The sequence below is a fragment of the Hyla sarda genome, chromosome 9, assembly GCF_029499605.1.
Source record: "Hyla sarda isolate aHylSar1 chromosome 9, aHylSar1.hap1, whole genome shotgun sequence".
Lineage (NCBI taxonomy): Eukaryota > Metazoa > Chordata > Amphibia > Anura > Hylidae > Hyla > Hyla sarda.
Window position 1 is genome coordinate 135,940,430 of NC_079197.1, and position 18,623 is coordinate 135,959,052.

The 18,623-nt window shown below is 46.4% G+C and overlaps 1 protein-coding gene across 5 annotated transcripts in view; it reads right to left on the reverse strand.

Moving 5' to 3' along the window:
• The window catches only part of ZNF541 (zinc finger protein 541), a 110,606-nt gene that overhangs the window by 91,136 nt on the left and 847 nt on the right, over positions 1–18,623 (reverse strand). The gene's annotated exons all lie outside the window — the stretch shown is intronic.

Consider the following 18,623-nt stretch of genomic DNA (forward strand, 5'->3'; position numbering starts at 1 on the left):
TATGCAAATGCCTGGAGTGGCCACAAAGTCAGGCACCTGGGGTGAAAAATTAGAAGACGGCGCCCACTCTGAGTTAGTACTAGTACCTGGTTCCCTGGTGACACTAGGACCTGGCTCCACGCCTGCGAGGCGGTTCCTCATCAGAGTCAGTGGAAGAGGAGGAGGCAGAGGAAGAGGGCAAATATGGTAGTTCCTCGCCAACCGAAGCCAGGAGGATGGTTCACAAAATATGTGCAAAATCCCTGGCTGCTTTATACAAGAAATCACAAGACCCGATTCTTCATACATTACTAATTTTCAGGACACCAAGAAGGAGTTGGTGGCAAAACTTTATAAGCTGTACAACCAAACTGTATTCAACAACAAGCTTCCTAAGGACTTACAGATAACCTGGAGCAAACGGCTTAGAACCACAGGAGGTCAGTGCTTAAACTATAAGGAGAAGAGGAAACGCATTGCCAGGATCCAGGTAGCAGACAAAGTATGTGACAGTGCAGACCGAGTTAGAGACATTAATTCATGAAATGTGCCATGCTGCAACCTGGATAATCCGAGGACTCCAACAGGACAACCATGGACCATTGTGGGTAAAATATGCTAATAGTGTCTCCAAAATTCACCCTGAGCTACCACCAGTGACTGATTTTCATCACTTTGACATTAACTATAAGTTCAGCTATATATGTAAAAGATGTCAAAATAGTGTGGGACGTTTCACACCTATAAGCACAAAAAATGCATATTGTACAGCGTGTTCGGGCAGAGTGTTACTTGTAAACACCACCTAAGATCCAGAATGTGTCATAGAACATCCACTAAGAAATGCAGTCCAGCTAAAAAGACCAGCAGATGAAATAACCCACCCTGCAAATAATGAATTCAGGATGTTCTATCAAAAGGAGGCACTCTACTGCATAACACCAACAAGAATGCCCCAACTACTGGCCTTCTGGAACAAACACAAGAACAAAAAAAAAAAATCTATCTATCTATCTATCTATCTATCTATATATATATATATATATATATATATATAAAACTCAACGTGTGTATGTGTGTGTGTATGTATGTATGTGTGTGTATATATGTGTGTATGCATGTGTGTATGTTTCAGCATCACGTCCAAACAGCTAAAGATATTAACATGAAACTTGGCCACATGTTACTTATATGTCAACAACAAACATAGGATAGGTGATTTAACCCTTACTCACCCCCATTTGCCAGGGGCGGGGTTTATGTTTAAAGTCCCAAACAAGTCTATGGGAAATATATGTTACTACATAACTTCCAAACGGCTGGAGATATTTCGATAATACTTGGTCACATGTTACTTATATGTCCACTGAAAATATAGGATAGCTAATTTAACCCTTAACTACCCCCATTTGTGAGGGTCAGGGTTTTTGTTTAAAATCCTAGGCAAATCAATGGGAAATGTCCCATTTCCCATTGATTTGAGGTCGAGATAGGAGGTCGGGATATGATGATGGGATATGAGGTTGGGATATGAGGACAGCATATGAGGTCAAGATATGAGGACGGAATATGAGGTTGAGATATGAGGACGTGATAGGAGGTCAGGATATGAGGATGGGATAGGAGGTCGAGATATGAGGATGGGATAGGAGGTTGGGATATGAGGTCGGGATGTGAGGTTGAGATATGAGGACAGGATATGAGGACGGGATGGGAGGTTGGGATATGAGGTCGAGATATGAGGATGGGATAGGAGGTCAAGATATGAGGTCGGGATATGGGGACAGATATGAGGACGGGATATGAGGTCGGGATATGAGAACGGGATATGAGGACGGGATATGAGGACGGGATATGAGAACGGGATATGAGGTTGAGATATGAGGACAGGATATAGGGACGGGATATGGAGTTGAGTATGACAACAATATATGAGGATGGGATATGAAGTCAAAAGCTTCCTCCTTTGTTGATTTTCCTCCCCAACAAGGATTAGGATATATAAGTATATATAAAACTCAACGTGTGTGTGTGTGTGTGTGTATGTATATATGTATGTGTATGTATGTATGTATGTGTGTATGTTCCAGCATCACGTCCAAACGGCTAAAGATATTAATATGAAACTTGGCACATGTTACTTATATGTCAACAACAAACATAGGATAGGTGATTTAACCCTTACTCACCCCCATTTGCCAGGGGCGGGGTTTATGTTTAAAGTCCCATACAAGTCAATGGGAAATATATGTTACTGCATAACTTCCAAACAGCTGGAGATATTTCGATAATACTTGGTCACATGTTACTTATATGTCCACTTAAAATATAGGATAGTTAATTTAACCATTAACTACCCCCATTTTTGAGGGTCTGGGTTTTTGTTTAAAGTCTTATGCAAATCAATGGGAAATGTATGTTACCACATAACTTCCGTACGGCTGGTGATATTTCAATACCTGGTACACATATTATGGGTCGGGATAGGAGGTCGAGATAGGAGGTCGAGATAGAAGGTCGGGATAGAAGGACGGGATAAGAGGTCGAGATAGGAGGTTGGGATAGGAGGTCGAGATAGCAGGACTGGATAGGAGGTCAGGATAGGAATTCGGGATAGGAGGTCGGGATAGGAGGTCGGGATAGGAGGTCGAGATAGGAGGACGGCATAGGAGGTCGGGATAGGAGGTCAGGATAGGAGGTCAGGATAGGAGGTCAGGATAGGAGGTCAGGATAGGAGGTCGAGATAGGAGGAAGGCATAGGAGGTCGGGATATGAGGTCGAGATAGGAGGACGGCATAGGAGGATGGGATAGGAGGTCAGGATAGGAGGTCGGCATAGGAGGATGGGATAGGAAGTCGGGATAGGAGGACGGGATAGGAGGACGGGATAGGAGGTCGGGATATGAAGACGGGATATGAGGTTAGGATATGACAACAATATATGAGGACGGGATATGAAGTCAAAAACTTCCTCCTTTATTTTCCTCCCCAACAAGGATTAGGAAGGAAAAACCGGGCAACGCCAGGTATTAAGCTAGTAAATAAATAATCCATGATTTCCCTCCCACTGCTCCCCTGAGGCTGCTGGTATCGTTGTTCTGGTCTCTGCTGTGATCCTCTTCATGCTTCTGGGGCCCAACACACAACACTGCAGCTCAGCTAATTGCTGTCCGCAGAGATGTCCCATCTTGGCCAGTGATAGGCTAAGCGGCAATATGACATACTGGGCCCGGGAACCAGGAAGAGGACCGGGAGTAGCCGGAGGTAAGTTAAGGTTTATTTTTTTAATTACGGCAGCCTGGGCATATTGAGATAAAAAATAAAATATTTAGTGACACTTCATCGAAAGAAAAAAAATGTGCCAGAATTCTGGCAAAAGAATAAAAAAGATTATTGAAACAGCCTGACCCACTGAGATAAATCCAGTGTTTATGTAGACTGTCTAGTTCAGTGTTTTTCAACCAGTGTGCCCTCAGCTGCTGCAAAACTATAACTCAGTGTTTCCCAACCAGTGTGCCTGGTATCCAGGGGTAGTTATTTTGTTGCCGGTCTGCACTGTGTTAGGGTATAGAAGGTTGCTATGTCCCGTTTAGTGTTAGACAGGGTTTTCTTGGGGATGTTTTGGTTATGCCATGTTGTTTTTGTGTATTTGTTGTATGTCTGTGCCCTGTCTGTTTTGTTGTCGGTTGTGTGCGGTATGTATGGTCCCGGTCCTATGCCCTTCTCTGTCCTAACCCTCCTCGAGTCTCTCCTGTTTCTAACTTATGTTTTTTTGTTCTGATGGGGACCCTGAAGGTGATTAGCTGGAATGTTCGGAGGCTTAATTCTAAGTTTAAAAGGGCCTTATGTCTTGATTTTGTGAAATGCCAATCTCCTCATATTATCCGCTTACAGGGGACTCATGTTACGGGTAAGAAGGTCCTAGCCCTGAAGAGGGCCTGGATAGCGCAGAGTTATCATGCTTCTTATTCTACTTATGCTGGAGGCGTTTCTGTCCTAATAACTAAGTCCCTGCCATTAGCGGTTTCCCAGGCTGCGTGTGACCACTTTGGGAGGTTTGTGATTCTTCATTGTTCTCTGGGTTCTTTCTCCTTTGTCTTGGTCTCTGTCTATGTCCCCCCTCCTTTTCATGTTTCTGTGCTTGAACTTATCACTAATAAATTGTTGGCTTTTCCCTCTGATCCTGTTCTTTTCATAGGAGATTTCAATGTGGTTCCTGATCCAGCGCTTGATCACACTGCCGCTGCGGACCCTGGCTCTTCCTCGCTTAACCCCTTAAGGACTCAGGGTTTTTCCGTTTTTGCACTTTCGTTTTTTCCTCCTTACCTTTTAAAAATCATAACCCTTTCAATTTTCCACCTAAAAATCCATATTATGGCTTATTTTTTGCGTCACCAATTCTACTTTGCAGTGACATCAGTCATTTTACCAAAAAATTCACGACGAAACGAAAAAAAAATCATTGTGCGGCAAAATCGAAGAAAAAACGCCATTTTGTAACTTTTGGGGGCTTCTGTTTCTACGCAGTGCTTATTTCAGTAAAAATGACACCTTATTATTATTCTGTAGGTCCATACGGTTAAAATGATACCCTACTTGTATAGGTTTGATTTTGTCGCACTTCTGGAAAAAATCATAACTACATGTAGGAAAATGTATACGTTTAAAAATGTCCTCTTCTGACCCCTATAACTTGAAGTTTTTATCGGTATGATTTTTGTTTTGATCGGACTTTTTGATCACTTTTTATTCATTATAAAAAGTGACCAAAATACGCTTTTTTGGACTTTGGAATTTTTTTGTGCGTACGCCATTGACCGTGCGGTTAAATTAATGATATATTTTTATAGTTCGGACATTTATGCATGCGGCGATACCACATATGTTTATTTTTATTTACACAGTTTTATTTTTTTTTATGGGAAAAGGGGGGTGATTCAAACTTTTATTAGAGAAGGGGCTAAATGACCTTTATTAACACTTTTTTTAAACTTTTTTTTTGCAGTGTTATAGGTCCCATAGGAGACTATAACACTGCACACACTGATCTCCTATGCTGATCACTGGCGTGTATTAACACGCCTGTGATCAGCTTTATCGGCGCTTGACTGCTCCTGCCTGGATCTCAGGCACGGAGCAGTCATTCGCCGATCGGACACCGAGGAGGCAGGTAAGGGCCCTCCCGGTGTCCTGCAAGCTGTTCGGGACGCCGCGATTTCACCGCGGCGGTCCCGAACAGCCCGACTGACTAGCCGGGATACTTTCACTTTCGCTTTAGAAGCGGCGGTCAGCTTTGACCGCCGCTTCTAAAGGGTTAATACCGCACATCGCCGCGCTCGGCGATGTGTGGTATTAGCCGTGGGTCCCGGCTGTTGATGAGCGCCGGGACCGACGCGATGTGATGCGGGGTCGCAGCGCGACCCCGCTTCATATCGCGGGAGCCGGCGCAGGACGTAAATATACGTCCTGCGTCGTTAAAGGAGTACTCCGGTGGAAAAACTAATTTTTTTTTCTTTTTTAAATCAACTGGTGCCAGAAAGTTAAACATATTTGTAAATTACTTCTATTAAAAAATCTTAATCCTTCCTGTATTTATTAGCTGCTGAATACTACAGAGGAAATTCTTTTCTTTTTGGAAGCTCTCTGATGACATCACGAACACACTGCTCTGTGCTGACATTATTATAATAATAATAATAATAAATCTTTATTTATTGTTGTCCTTAGTGGGATTTGAACCCAAGGCCCCAGCACTGCAAGGCAGCAGTGCTAACCACTAAGCCACCATGCTGCCCTTAGAATACATCTGCTATGCAAGGTTGCTAAAATGGACAGAGATGTCAGCAGAGAGCACTGTGGTCGTGATGTCATCAGTGTTCCAAAAAGAAAGGAATTTCCTCTGTAGCATTCAGCAGCTAATAAGTACTGGAAGGATTAAGATTTTTTAATAGAAGTAATTTACAAATATGTTTAACTTTCTGGCACCAGTTGATTTAAAAAAGAAAAAAAATTGTTTTTCCACCGGAGTACCCCTTTAACAACTGGCGCTTGGCCTGACCGACCTCTGGAGGTGGAAATACCCGAATACGTCTTCCTTCTCCTTTTACTCAGCAGCCCATAGGTCGTTCTCTCGCATTGACCTCGCTCTGGTTTCTGATGACCTTCTACAGGCAGCAAGAGACGTTTCCTACATCACTCAGCTATACTGGTAGTCCTTTATCTAATCCCCTACCCTTCTTCTCGTATCTGGCGCATGCATCCTGGGTGGTTACAGGCGGAGGCAGTTGCGGATGCTCTGGGGGTTGCCCATGCTGAATATTGGGAACATAATGATTCTTACCCTGACCCTTTAGTGCAATGGGTTGCGTACAAGGCCACAGTTAGAGGTGCCTTCATAGCAGGCCAGAGGAAAATTAGGTCGGCTATGGAGGTTAAGCTGTTGCAAGAGGTGAGGGTATTGGAGGCAGCGTATGTTCGGGACCCTTCCCCTGAGAATGAGAGGGCGTGGGCCAGGGCTCAGAGGTCGCTTATGGTCATCCAGAAGGATAGGGTCCAGTTGTGTATGACGGATAGGGAAGCTGCCTTGTTTGCATTTGGGGACAAAAATGGTAAACTTCTGGCGTATTTGGCACTTGCTAGTCGCCCTGCTGCCTCTATACTGAGTATCAGGGGCCCAGATGGTGGGGTGGTGCAGGGGTGTGGAAATTTAATAAAAAACTACTTGTCCACAGGACAGAAATGGAGCAAAATCTACTTGTCCCTCATGACAATCCACTTGTCAGGGAAAATTTTCGCTTTTACACTCTCGTTTTTTCCTCCTCGCCCTATAATAGCCATAACTACCTACTATAATAATACCTTTTCATTTTTCATTAACATTCTCCAAACCCCAAAAATATATAATCTGTGAAGTGAAATTTAAATAGTAAAAGATAATTTAGCAAATTTGGTGGTTTTCTTTTGTACGCCATTTACCTTGTGGTGAGGTAACATGTGGTTTTGATACTTTAGGTCGCCTGATTGCAGCAATACCAGATTTTTATAGTTTCCGTCATGTTTTACAAATTTTTAAAAAATTCTGAACTTTTTCGAATTATTTTAAGTGACATTTTTTGACTCCAGTAGCTTTTTTTTTCTCGTATACCAGGCTGTACGAGGGCTCATTTTTTGCACCATAATCTGTTCTTTGTATCGGTACCATTTTGGTATTGATCTGACTTTTTAATTGCTATTTAACTTTTTTTCCGGGATATTATAAAAATTGCAATTCTGTGGTTTGGTATATATTTTTTTTATTTACGTTATTTACCGTATGGGATACATAATGTTATATTTTAATAGTTCGTACAATTACACACGCAGCGATACTAAATATGTTTATTATTATTATGTTTACATGTTTTTATATAGGAAGGTGGTGATTTGAACTTATAAGATGGAAGAGGTTAACTGTGCCTTTTAACCCCTTAACGACGAAAGACGTATATTTACGTCCTCCGCCGGCTCCCGTGATATGCCACGGGGGCACGCAGTGTCCCCGCGTCATATCGGGTCGGTCCCCGCGGCCATCAACGGCCGGGGTCCGCGGCTAATACAGGACATCACCGATCGTGGTGATGCCCTGTATTAACCCTTCAGATGTGGCGATCAAAGCTGATCGCCGTGTCCGAAGTGAAAGTATCCCGGGTGCTCAGTCGGGCTGTTCGGGACCGCCGCGGTGAAATCGCGGCGTCCCGAACAGCTTACAGGACACCGGGAGGGTCCTTACCTGCCTCCTCGGTGTCCGATCGGCGAATGACTGCTCCGTGTCTGAGATCCAGGCAGGAACAGTCAAGCGCCGATAACACTGATCACAGGCGTGTTAATACACGCCAGTGATCAGCATAGGAGATCAGTGTGTGCAATGTTATAGGTCCCTATGGGACCTATAACACTGCAAAAAAAAGTTTTAAAAAAGTGTTAATAAAGATCATTTAACCCCTTCCCTAATAAAAGATGGAATCACCCCCCTTTTCCCATAACAAAAATAAAACAGTGTCAATAAAAATAAACATATGTGGTATTGCCGCGTGCGTAAATGTCCGAACTATAAAAATGTATACTTAATTAAACTGCACGGTCAATGGCGTACGCGCAAAAAAATTCCAAAGTCCAAAAAAGCTTATTTTTGGTCCCTTTTTATACCATTAAAAAATTAATAAAAAGTGATCAAAAAGTCAGATCAAAACAAATATGGTACAGATAAAAACTTCAGATCAGAAAATGAGTCCACATACCGCCCTGTACGTGGAAAAATAAAAAAGTTATAGGGGTCAGAAGATGACATTTTTAAACGTATAAATTTTCCTGCATGTAGTTACGATTTTTTCCAGAACGACAAAATGAAACCTATATAAGTAGGGTATCATTTTAACCATATGGACCTACAGAAAAATGATAAGGTGTAATTTTAACCAAAATATGCACTGCGTAGAAATGGAAGCCCCCAAAAGTTACAAAATGGCGTTTTTTCTTTGATTTTGTCGTACAATGATTTGTTTTTCCCGTTTCGCCGTGGATTTTTGGGTAAAATTACTAAAGTCACTGCAAAGTAGAATTGGTGACGCAAAAAATAAGCCATAATATGGATTCTTAGGTGGAAAATTGAAAGGGTTATGATTTTTAAAAGGTAAGGAGGAAAAAACAAAAATGCAAAAACTGAAAAACCCTGAGTCCTTAAAGGAGAACTACGGTATTGAAAATTTTAGGCCCTATCCTAAGGATAGGGGATAAGTTTCAGATCGCGGGGGGTCCAACCGCTGGGGCCCCCCCACGATCTCCCGTATGGGGCCGCGGCTCTATGCATAGAGAGCGCGTGTCGACCACCGCACGAAGCGGCGGCTGACACGCGCCCTCCATTTACTGCTATGGGAGAGCCGAAGCGCTGCCTTCGGCAATTTCCGGCTCTCCCATAGCAGTGTATGGAGGGGGCGTGTCGGCCGCTGCTTCGTGCGGTGGTCAACACGCCCTCTCTAACCAGAGAGCCGGGGCCCCGTACGGGAGATCGCAGGGGGCACCAGTGGTCGGACCCCCCCGCAATCTGAAACTTTTATTAAAACTTTTTATTTTTTACACTTTATTAGACTTTTAGGAGGAATCATTAGATTTTAGATTCCCCATACAGATCAATAGAGATCTATGTGCTCTGCGATCCATTGATAGAGCCTAGTCCAGCCAGGCTCTATCAATGACAGAGCCACGGGACAGCAGGGAACAGAGGTAAGCCCTCCGGCTACCTCTATAGTGGACCGACCCCCCTGCAACCACGCTGCGGGGGGGCGGGGCGATCGACTTCACTAGCCCACCAGGGAGCAATCACATGTCCCTTTAGACGGCGCTGTCAGCTTTGACAGCGGCGATCTAAAGGGTTAATAGCCAGCCGCGGTGTTTGCTGCATGCTCGCTGTTAGCGGCGGCCCACGGCTACTGAGAACAGCCGGGGGCTACAGAGTATTGAGCAGGCAGGAGTCGGGAGTCCACTCCAAACAGACTGATGAGCGCCGCCGTGCTTGTCAGGTCTGGCTCTGCTTGCCCGAAGCCGGGCTAAGGGACAGAAAAATTCCCCTGCCTGGCGCCCGAAACTGCATGTTCCGGGCAATAGGAATTCCACATCCCTGTGGTGACTGATCCTTTGTTGATTAACACTGTCTTTAGGTACTTTTACTCTTCCTTGTATGCTGCCCCTTCTAAGCCCGGTCAGGGGGAGATTTTGTTTTTCCTTAAGGATTTATCTCTTCCTACATTTAGTCGCTCTCAGGCGGAGACGTTAGATGCCCCCTTTTCAGTTGAGGAGGTGGAAAGGGCACTTAGAGATCTTCCTCATGGGAAGACCCCTGGTTTGGATGGGATTGTCAGGATCCGGATACTGTGAGGATACTGGTGGTGGATCCTCTGTGTCAGTGGGGTGATGACGTGGGCCGTACCAGGGGAACGGAGTCTAAGGGGTTACTGGTTTTCACCAGAGCCCACCGCAAAGCGGGATGGACTTGCAGCGGCAGGTAACCACCAGGTCGTTCCACCCGATAGCGACTCAACCCCAACTGACGGCTGAGACAGGCGCAGTACAAGGGATTAGGCAAGAGCAAGGTCGGACGTAGCAGAAGGTCAGGGCAGGCAGCAAGGATCGTAGTCAGGGGCAACAGCAGAGGGTCTGGAACACAGGTCGTTCCACCCGATAGCGACTCAACCCCAACTGACGGCTGAGACAGGCGCAGTACAAGGGATTAGGCAAGAGCAAGGTCGGACGTAGCAGAAGGTCAGGGCAGGCAGCAAGGATCGTAGTCAGGGGCAACAGCAGAGGGTCTGGAACACTGGCTTGGGACATACAAGGAACGCTTTCACTGGCACAAGGGCAACAAGATCCGGCAATGCTGGGAAGGGGAAGTGAGGTTATAAAGGCGTGGAGCAGGTGGGAGCTAATTACACTGATTGGGCCAGGCACCAATTAGTGGTGGAAGAAGAAAGCACACGTGCAGGGGGGCCTCCAGCTGCTCCAAAAAGTCCAATTAGAAGGTTAAAACTTCACCTTTAATGTAGCATGTTTAAAAACAAAGGATATCCATAATGGAAATAAAAAAGAAGGAAAGGAAACCGACGCGTTTCGAGCCTGTACTGGCTCTTAGTCGTGGCACGACTAAGAGCCAGTACAGGCTCGAAACACGTCGGCTTCCATTGTTCTCCCGGACACGGCCCGCGCCTTGCCTGCCTTGCTCTCCTGCATCCAATACCGCACAGTGGTGAGCTGAATCCCCCCTTTTTTTCTTTGTTTTTTGCACCAATTAGTGGTGCACTGGCCCCTTAAATCTTAGAGAGCTGGCGCGCGCGCCCTAGAGAGCGGAGCAGCGCGCGCCAGGACGTGACAGCCGGGGAACGGGACAAGTGAGCAGATTGTGATGCGACCCGCGAGCGGGAGCGTCCCGCTATGCGGATCGCATCCCCGCCGGCAGTGTCAGTGCAGCGCTCCCGGTCAGCGGGTCTGACCGTGGCGCTGCAGAGAGGAGAACGCCGCGAGCGCTCCGGGGAGGAGCAGGGACCCGGAGCGCTCGGCGTAAAAAGGGATGATAGGTGATTGGTACAAGATGAAGAATAATTGGCCCTTATACTTCATAAATTGTTTCACTCCATAGCGGACGCAGATGCTCTTCCAGACTCTGTGAAGTTGATTGTAGTACTTCCTAAGCCTGGAAAAGATCCGTTATTGCCTGACTCTTACAGACCTATTTCCTTATTGAATATTGATATTAAGATTTTGGCTAGAATATTGGCTACTCTGTTGGCTATTGGCTACGGGGTCATTGATTCTGTCGTTCATCCTGACCAAACTGGATTTATGCCGGGTAGGGCTTCTGATGTTAATGTGAAGCGTCTGCAACTCAACACAGCTGCTGTGGGGGAAGGCTTTCCTACAGGTGTGGTAGTCAGCCTAGATATTTATAAGGCCTTTGATTCGTTTCTGTGGCCCTATCTCTGGGAAGTACTGGGTGCATGTGGGTTTGGGCCTCGTTTATGTGCTTGGGTTCGTTTACTTTATGATAGTCCTAGGGCTCGCATTTGCACTAATTTGACTGTGTCTGCTCCTTTTAGCCGCGGTAGTGGGACGCGGCAGGGGTGCCCGCTCTCTCTCCTTTTCTCTTTGTGCTGGCGATGGAACCCTTGGCTGCAGCTATTCATAGGGCTCCTGATATTTGTGGTATCCCCAGGGGATCTATTGTAGAGAAGGTTTCCCATTATACGGATGACACTCTGGTGTACTTGGCGGATGCTAAGGGCTCTCTCCTGTCCCTCATTGACCTACTCGACCGGTTTAGTATCATTTCGGGCTTGCGGGTTAACAGGGCCAAGTCCTCATTGATGGCTCTCTCGTCTGGAGTTCCCTTTCTTTGCCATCCTCCGGCCGGGGTTCAAATGGTTTCCCGTTTCAGATATTTGGGGGTGGAGGTGACTAGGTCCCTACTAGATTATATGTCATTGAACTTTGATCCACTCTTGTGCTCCACTGTGGAGTGATTGAACGCCTGGTCCCCATTACCTCTTTCCTTAGCGGGTAAGATCAATATTTTTAAAATGATATACCTTCCTAAATTCCTCTACCTTTTTCACTTGGTGCCTGTGATTCCCCTAGAAAATATTTTAATACTTTGTGTGGAGCTCTGGAATCCTATTACTGGCAGGGGAAGTCTCCCAGACTCGGTCGGGCTCTTCTCCAGGCCCCTAAAAGGCATGGTGGCCTGGCGGCCCCTGATATATATATAATTATTTTCTTGCCTACCAACTGGTCTATGCAGCGTTGTGGATCGATCTGGATCTGTCGAACTCGGCAACAGTCCTGGCTGGTGCGCTCATGGGATCCTATGAAGCTCTCACTAATACGCTCTACAGTTATCACTCTCGTTCTTCCTTTCCTGTTCCTCTTCTGACTATTGCTAAAGTGTGGTCCGTGGTGTCGAGCAAATTTCCACAACCGCTGCTTTCTCCTAGGGCACCCTTGTGGGGGAATGTACATTTACCTCACCTACATGGGTTACAGGAGGCTGGTTTTTGGGGACCTCAAGGAGTCAAATGATCTTTATTCACTTTTTTTTGCAGTGTTATAGCTCCCATAGGGACCTATAACACTGCACTCACTGATCTCTTATGCTCCCATAGGGACCTATAACACTGCACTCACTGATCTCTTATGCTCCCATAGGGACCTATAACACTGCACACACTGATCTCTTATGCTCCCATAGGGACCTATAACACTGCACAAACTGATCTCTTATGCTCCCATAGGGACCTATAACACCGCACACACTGATCTCTTATGCTCCCATAGGGACCTATAACACCGCACACACTGATCTCTTATGCTCCCATAGGGACCTATAACACTGCACACACTGATCTCTTATGCTCCCATAGGGACCTATAACACTGCACACACTGATCTCTTATGTTCCCATAGGGACCTATAACACTGCACACACTGATCTCTTATGCTCCCATAGGGACCTATAACACTGCGCACACTGATCTCTTATGCTCCCATAGGGACCTATAACACTGCACACACTGATCTCTTATGCTCCCATAGGGACCTATAACACTGCGCACACTGATCTCTTATGCTCCCATAGGGACCTATAACACTGCGCACACTGATCTCTTATGCTCCCATAGGGATCTATAACACTGCAGACACTGATCTCTTATGCTCCCATAGGGCCCTATAACACCGCACACACTGATCTCTTATGCTCCCATAGGGACCTATAACACCGCACACACTGATCTCTTATGCTCCCATAGGGACCTATAACACTGCGCACACTGATCTCTTATGCTCCCATAGGGACCTATAACACTGCACACACTGATCATTGTTATCCCATAGGGACCTATAACACTGCACACACTGATCATTGTTATCCCATAGGGACCTATAACACTGCACACACACTGATCTCTTATGCTACTATAGGGACCTATAACACTGCACACACTGATCTCTTATGCTCCCATAGGGACCTATAGCACTGCACACACTGATCTCTTATGCTCCCATAGGGACCTATAACACCGCACACACTGATCTCTTATGCTCCCATAGGGCCCTATAACACCGCACACACTGATCTCTTATGCTCCCATAGGGACCTATAACACTGCACACACTGATCTCTTATGCTCCCATAGGGACCTATAACACTGCACACACTGATCTCTTATGCTCCCATAGGGACCTATAACACTGCACACACTGATCTCTTATGCTCCCATAGGGACCTATAACACTGCACACACTGATCTCTTATGCTCCCATAGGGACCTATAACACTGCACACACTGATCTCTTATGCTCCCATAGGGACCTATAACACTGCACACACTGATCTCTTATGCTCCCATAGGGACCTATAACACTGCACACACTGATCTCTTATGCTCCCATAGGGACCTATAACACTGCGCACACTGATCTCTTATGCTCCCATAGGGACCTATAACACTGCGCACACTGATCTCTTATGCTCCCATAGGGACCTATAACACTGCACACACTGATCTCTTATGCTCCCATAGGGACCTATAACACTGCGCACACTGATCTCTTATGCTCCCATAGGGACCTATAACACTGCGCACACTGATCTCTTATGCTCCCATAGGGACCTATAACACTGCACACACTGATCTCTTATGCTCCCATAGGGACCTATAACACTGCGCACACTGATCTCTTATGCTCCCATAGGGACCTATAACACTGCGCACACTGATCTCTTATGCTCCCATAGGGATCTATAACACTGCAGACACTGATCTCTTATGCTCCCATAGGGCCCTATAACACCGCACACACTGATCTCTTATGCTCCCATAGGGACCTATAACACCGCACACACTGATCTCTTATGCTCCCATAGGGACCTATAACACTGCGCACACTGATCTCTTATGCTCCCATAGGGACCTATAACACTGCACACACTGATCATTGTTATCCCATAGGGACCTATAACACTGCACACACTGATCATTGTTATCCCATAGGGACCTATAACACTGCACACACACTGATCTCTTATGCTACTATAGGGACCTATAACACTGCACACACTGATCTCTTATGCTCCCATAGGGACCTATAGCACTGCACACACTGATCTCTTATGCTCCCATAGGGACCTATAACACCGCACACACTGATCTCTTATGCTCCCATAGGGCCCTATAACACTGCACACACTGATCTCTTATGCTCCCATAGGGACCTATAACACTGCACACACTGATCTCTTATGCTCCCATAGGGACCTATAACACTGCACACACTGATCTCTTATGCTCCCATAGGGACCTATAACACTGCACACACTGATCTCTTATGCTCCCATAGGGACCTATAACACTGCACACACTGATCTCTTATGCTCCCATAGGGACCTATAACACTGCACACACTGATCTCTTATGCTCCCATAGGGACCTATAACACTGCACACACTGATCTCTTATGCTCCCATAGGGACCTATAACACTGCACACACTGATCTCTTATGCTCCCATAGGGACCTATAACACTGCGCACACTGATCTCTTATGCTCCCATAGGGACCTATAACACTGCGCACACTGATCTCTTATGCTCCCATAGGGACCTATAACACTGCACACACTGATCTCTTATGCTCCCATAGGGACCTATAACACTGCGCACACTGATCTCTTATGCTCCCATAGGGACCTATAACACTGCACACACTGATCTCTTTTGCTCCCATAGGGACCTATAACACTGCACACACTGATCTCTTATACTGATGATTGTTATCCCATAGGGACCTATAACACTGCACACACTGATCTCATACACTGATCATTGTTATCCCATAGGGACCTATAACACTGCACACACTGATCTTTATCATTGATCACTGGTTTCTCATAGGAAACCAGTGATCGATGATTCTGCCGCTTGACTGCTCATGCCTGGATCTCAGGCACTGAGCAGTCATTCGGCGATCGGACAGCGAGGAGGCAGGTAGGGGCCCTCCCGCTGTCCTGTAAGCTGTTCGGGATGCCGCGATTTCGCCGCGGCTATCCCGAACAGCCCATTGAGTTAACCGGCATGCTTTCACTTTCGCTTTTAGCCGCGCGGCTCAGCTCTGAACGCGTGGCTAAAGGCCGATCGCGGCGCCTCGCGCTATTAGAGGCGGTTCCCAGCATCACTATGACGCCGGGCTCGCCGTGATATGATGCGGGTTTACCGTGTAACCCCGCGTTATATCACGGGAGCAGGACCAAGGACGTACCTGTACGTCCTTGGTCCTTAAGGGGTTAATAGAGTAAAGTAGTCAAAGGGGTACTCCACTGGAAAACATTTTTTTTTTTTTATCAACTGGTGCCAGAAAGTCAAACAGATTTGTAAATGACTTCTATTAAAAAATCTTATTCCTTCCAGTACTTATCAGCTGCTGTATGCTCCACAGGAAGTTATTTTCTTTTTGAATTTCCTTTCTGTCTGACCATAGTGCTCTCTGCTGACACCTCTGTCTATTTTAGGAACTGCTTAGAGTAGGAGTAAATCCCCATAGTAAACCTCTCATGCTCTGGACAGTTCCTAAAATGGACAGAGGTGTCAGCAGAGAGCACTGCGGTCAGACAGAAAGGAAATTCGGAAAAAAAAAACTTCCTGTGGAGCATACAGCAGCTCATAAGTACTGGAAAGATTAAGATTTTTTAATAGAAGTAATTTACAAATCTGTTTAACTTTCTGACACCAGTTGATTTAAAGGAAAAAAAAGGGTACTCCACTGGCCTGCATTCGGAACATTAAAGGAGTATTCCGTAAAGTTAGTGTAGTTCATAATCTAGTGTCTGTACCTGTGTGTGACGGTTTTCTCACAATTCTTCTGTGATTTTCACCCCAATATTTATTTTTACCAGGATACAAAATGACTGTTTTTCCCAGCTTGCAATGCGGTTGAGACCTGACTCACTAGTCAGCTGATGACAGGGAGCCTGTCTGCTTCAATGGGTGGAGGGGTCAATCTGCAAGTAATGCAACAGCTGTAGGCACCCTGATTGAAAACCACAGGTCTGCAGCTCATTAATGTTTCAAGAGGTGGCTGATGTGTGGGAAGGAGGAAAATGGTATCATGGGATTTGTAGGCAAACAAGAAAACTGAAAACAGGAAATACCAGTTCACAGAAAGCTAGCCACAGTGTTATGGTAATCTCACAACATAGCCATTTATCCCCAAGACAAGCACAGATCCTTCCTAAGCATGACCATTACTGTCTGCCAGGTACGTACTAAAATCACCTTATGATGGAGAACCCCTTTAAGTTCCGAACGATGTGTGCACGTTGCGGGGGTTAGCCGCGTGACGCCCCTCCCATAGACTTGCATTGTGGGGGCGTGGTGTGACATCACGAGGGGGCGTGGCTGACCCCCGCAGCGCACACACATCGTTCGCTAAATGTTTCAAACACTGGTCAGTGGAGTACCCCTTTTAAAGGGAACCAATCATCATATTTTACCCTATATAACGCTTGGCAAAGTGTTATATAGGGTAAAATCTTTATCCTCACCATCCCCGGGGGATGCTCCTGCCTGCGGGGAGGGTGAGGATATGAACTTATAAACTAGTCCCCGCAAGTAGTCCCCTGGGCGGGGGGAGCTCCTCTTACCAGGTCCTGCTACTTCGGCCGGCATCGACGCCCCCTCGGCTTGATTGACGGGCTACTCTGCTCACTGAACAGACGGAGCAGAGCGATGACGCGGCTTGTCAATCAAGCGGAGGGGGCGTCGCTGCAGGCGAAGTAACGGGTGTAGGTGAAAGGAGCTCCCCTCACAGGGGACTACTTGTGGGGCCGGCGGGGACTAGTTTATAAGTTCATATCCTCACCATCCCTGGGGGCAGGAGCGTCCCCCGGGGATGGTGAGGGTAAAGATTTTACCTTATATAATGCTTTGCCAAGCGTTATATAGGGTAAAATCTAATGATCCTTTTAACCCTTAATGGCATACGGCATGGGAGATTTTTCAAACAGTTTTCCTTCCCTATGATGGACGGCCAAAGGACTAAAGTATATACAGGCATGGCAGGATACATAATTATATGATGTAAAATGTGTTGCTGACAGTAATATAGGGTAAAACCTGATGGTTCCCTTTGTGTACCTGCCACTTAAAGAAGAACTCCAACCAAAACTAACTAATCCCCTAGCCGCTGGGACCCCTGCGATCTCCGGATCGGGACCCCAGCTGTCGGTGAAGAGCGAGTTTCATCTACCAGTAGACAGCAGGTGCTTTATTCATTTCTAGGAGAGCGTCGAAGATGCCCGAGTGCTGTTCTCCGGTCTCTGGAGTGCGTGCCATCTGCAGCACAAACTCCTTACTGAGAGGGTCCAGTCCGAAGATTGCGGGGGTCCCAGAGGTCGGACCCCTGATCAGCTACTTATTTCCTATCCTGTGGATAGGGAATAAGTAAATTTTGGCTGGAGTTCTCCTCTAAAATAACTTTTCGGCATGTCCTAGAAACATGCTGACATTTTTTGAGTGAAGTCTGAGGGTTCAGACCGTGACCCATACACTGTAAGTCTATGGGATTGTCTCAGTCTCTTCTGGCTATATCCAACAATTGGTTGGGGTCTGAACTCTTACACCCTGACTGATGAAAACATGTCCCTAGGACAGTGTTTCCCAACCAGGGGGTCTCCAGCTGTTGCAAAACTACAACTCCCAGCATGCCCGGACAGCCAACGGCTGTCCGGGCATGCTGGGCGTTGTAGTTTTGCAACAGCTGGAGGATTCCTGGTTGGGAAAAACACTGCCCTAGTAGGCCGAAACCCACCCTGCTTCTATACCAGTGGTCTCCAAACTGTGGACCTCCAGCTGCTGCAAAACTACAACTCCCAGCATGCCCAGACTGCCAACGGCTGTCTGGGCATGCTGGGAGTTGTAGTTTTGCAACAGCTGGAGGCTCCCTGGTTGGGAAACACTGCCCTAGGAGGCCGAAACCCACCCTGCTTCTATACCAGTGGTCTCCAAACTGTGGACCTCCAGCTGCTGCAAAACTACAACTCCCAGCATACCTGGTCAGCCAACGGCAGTCCG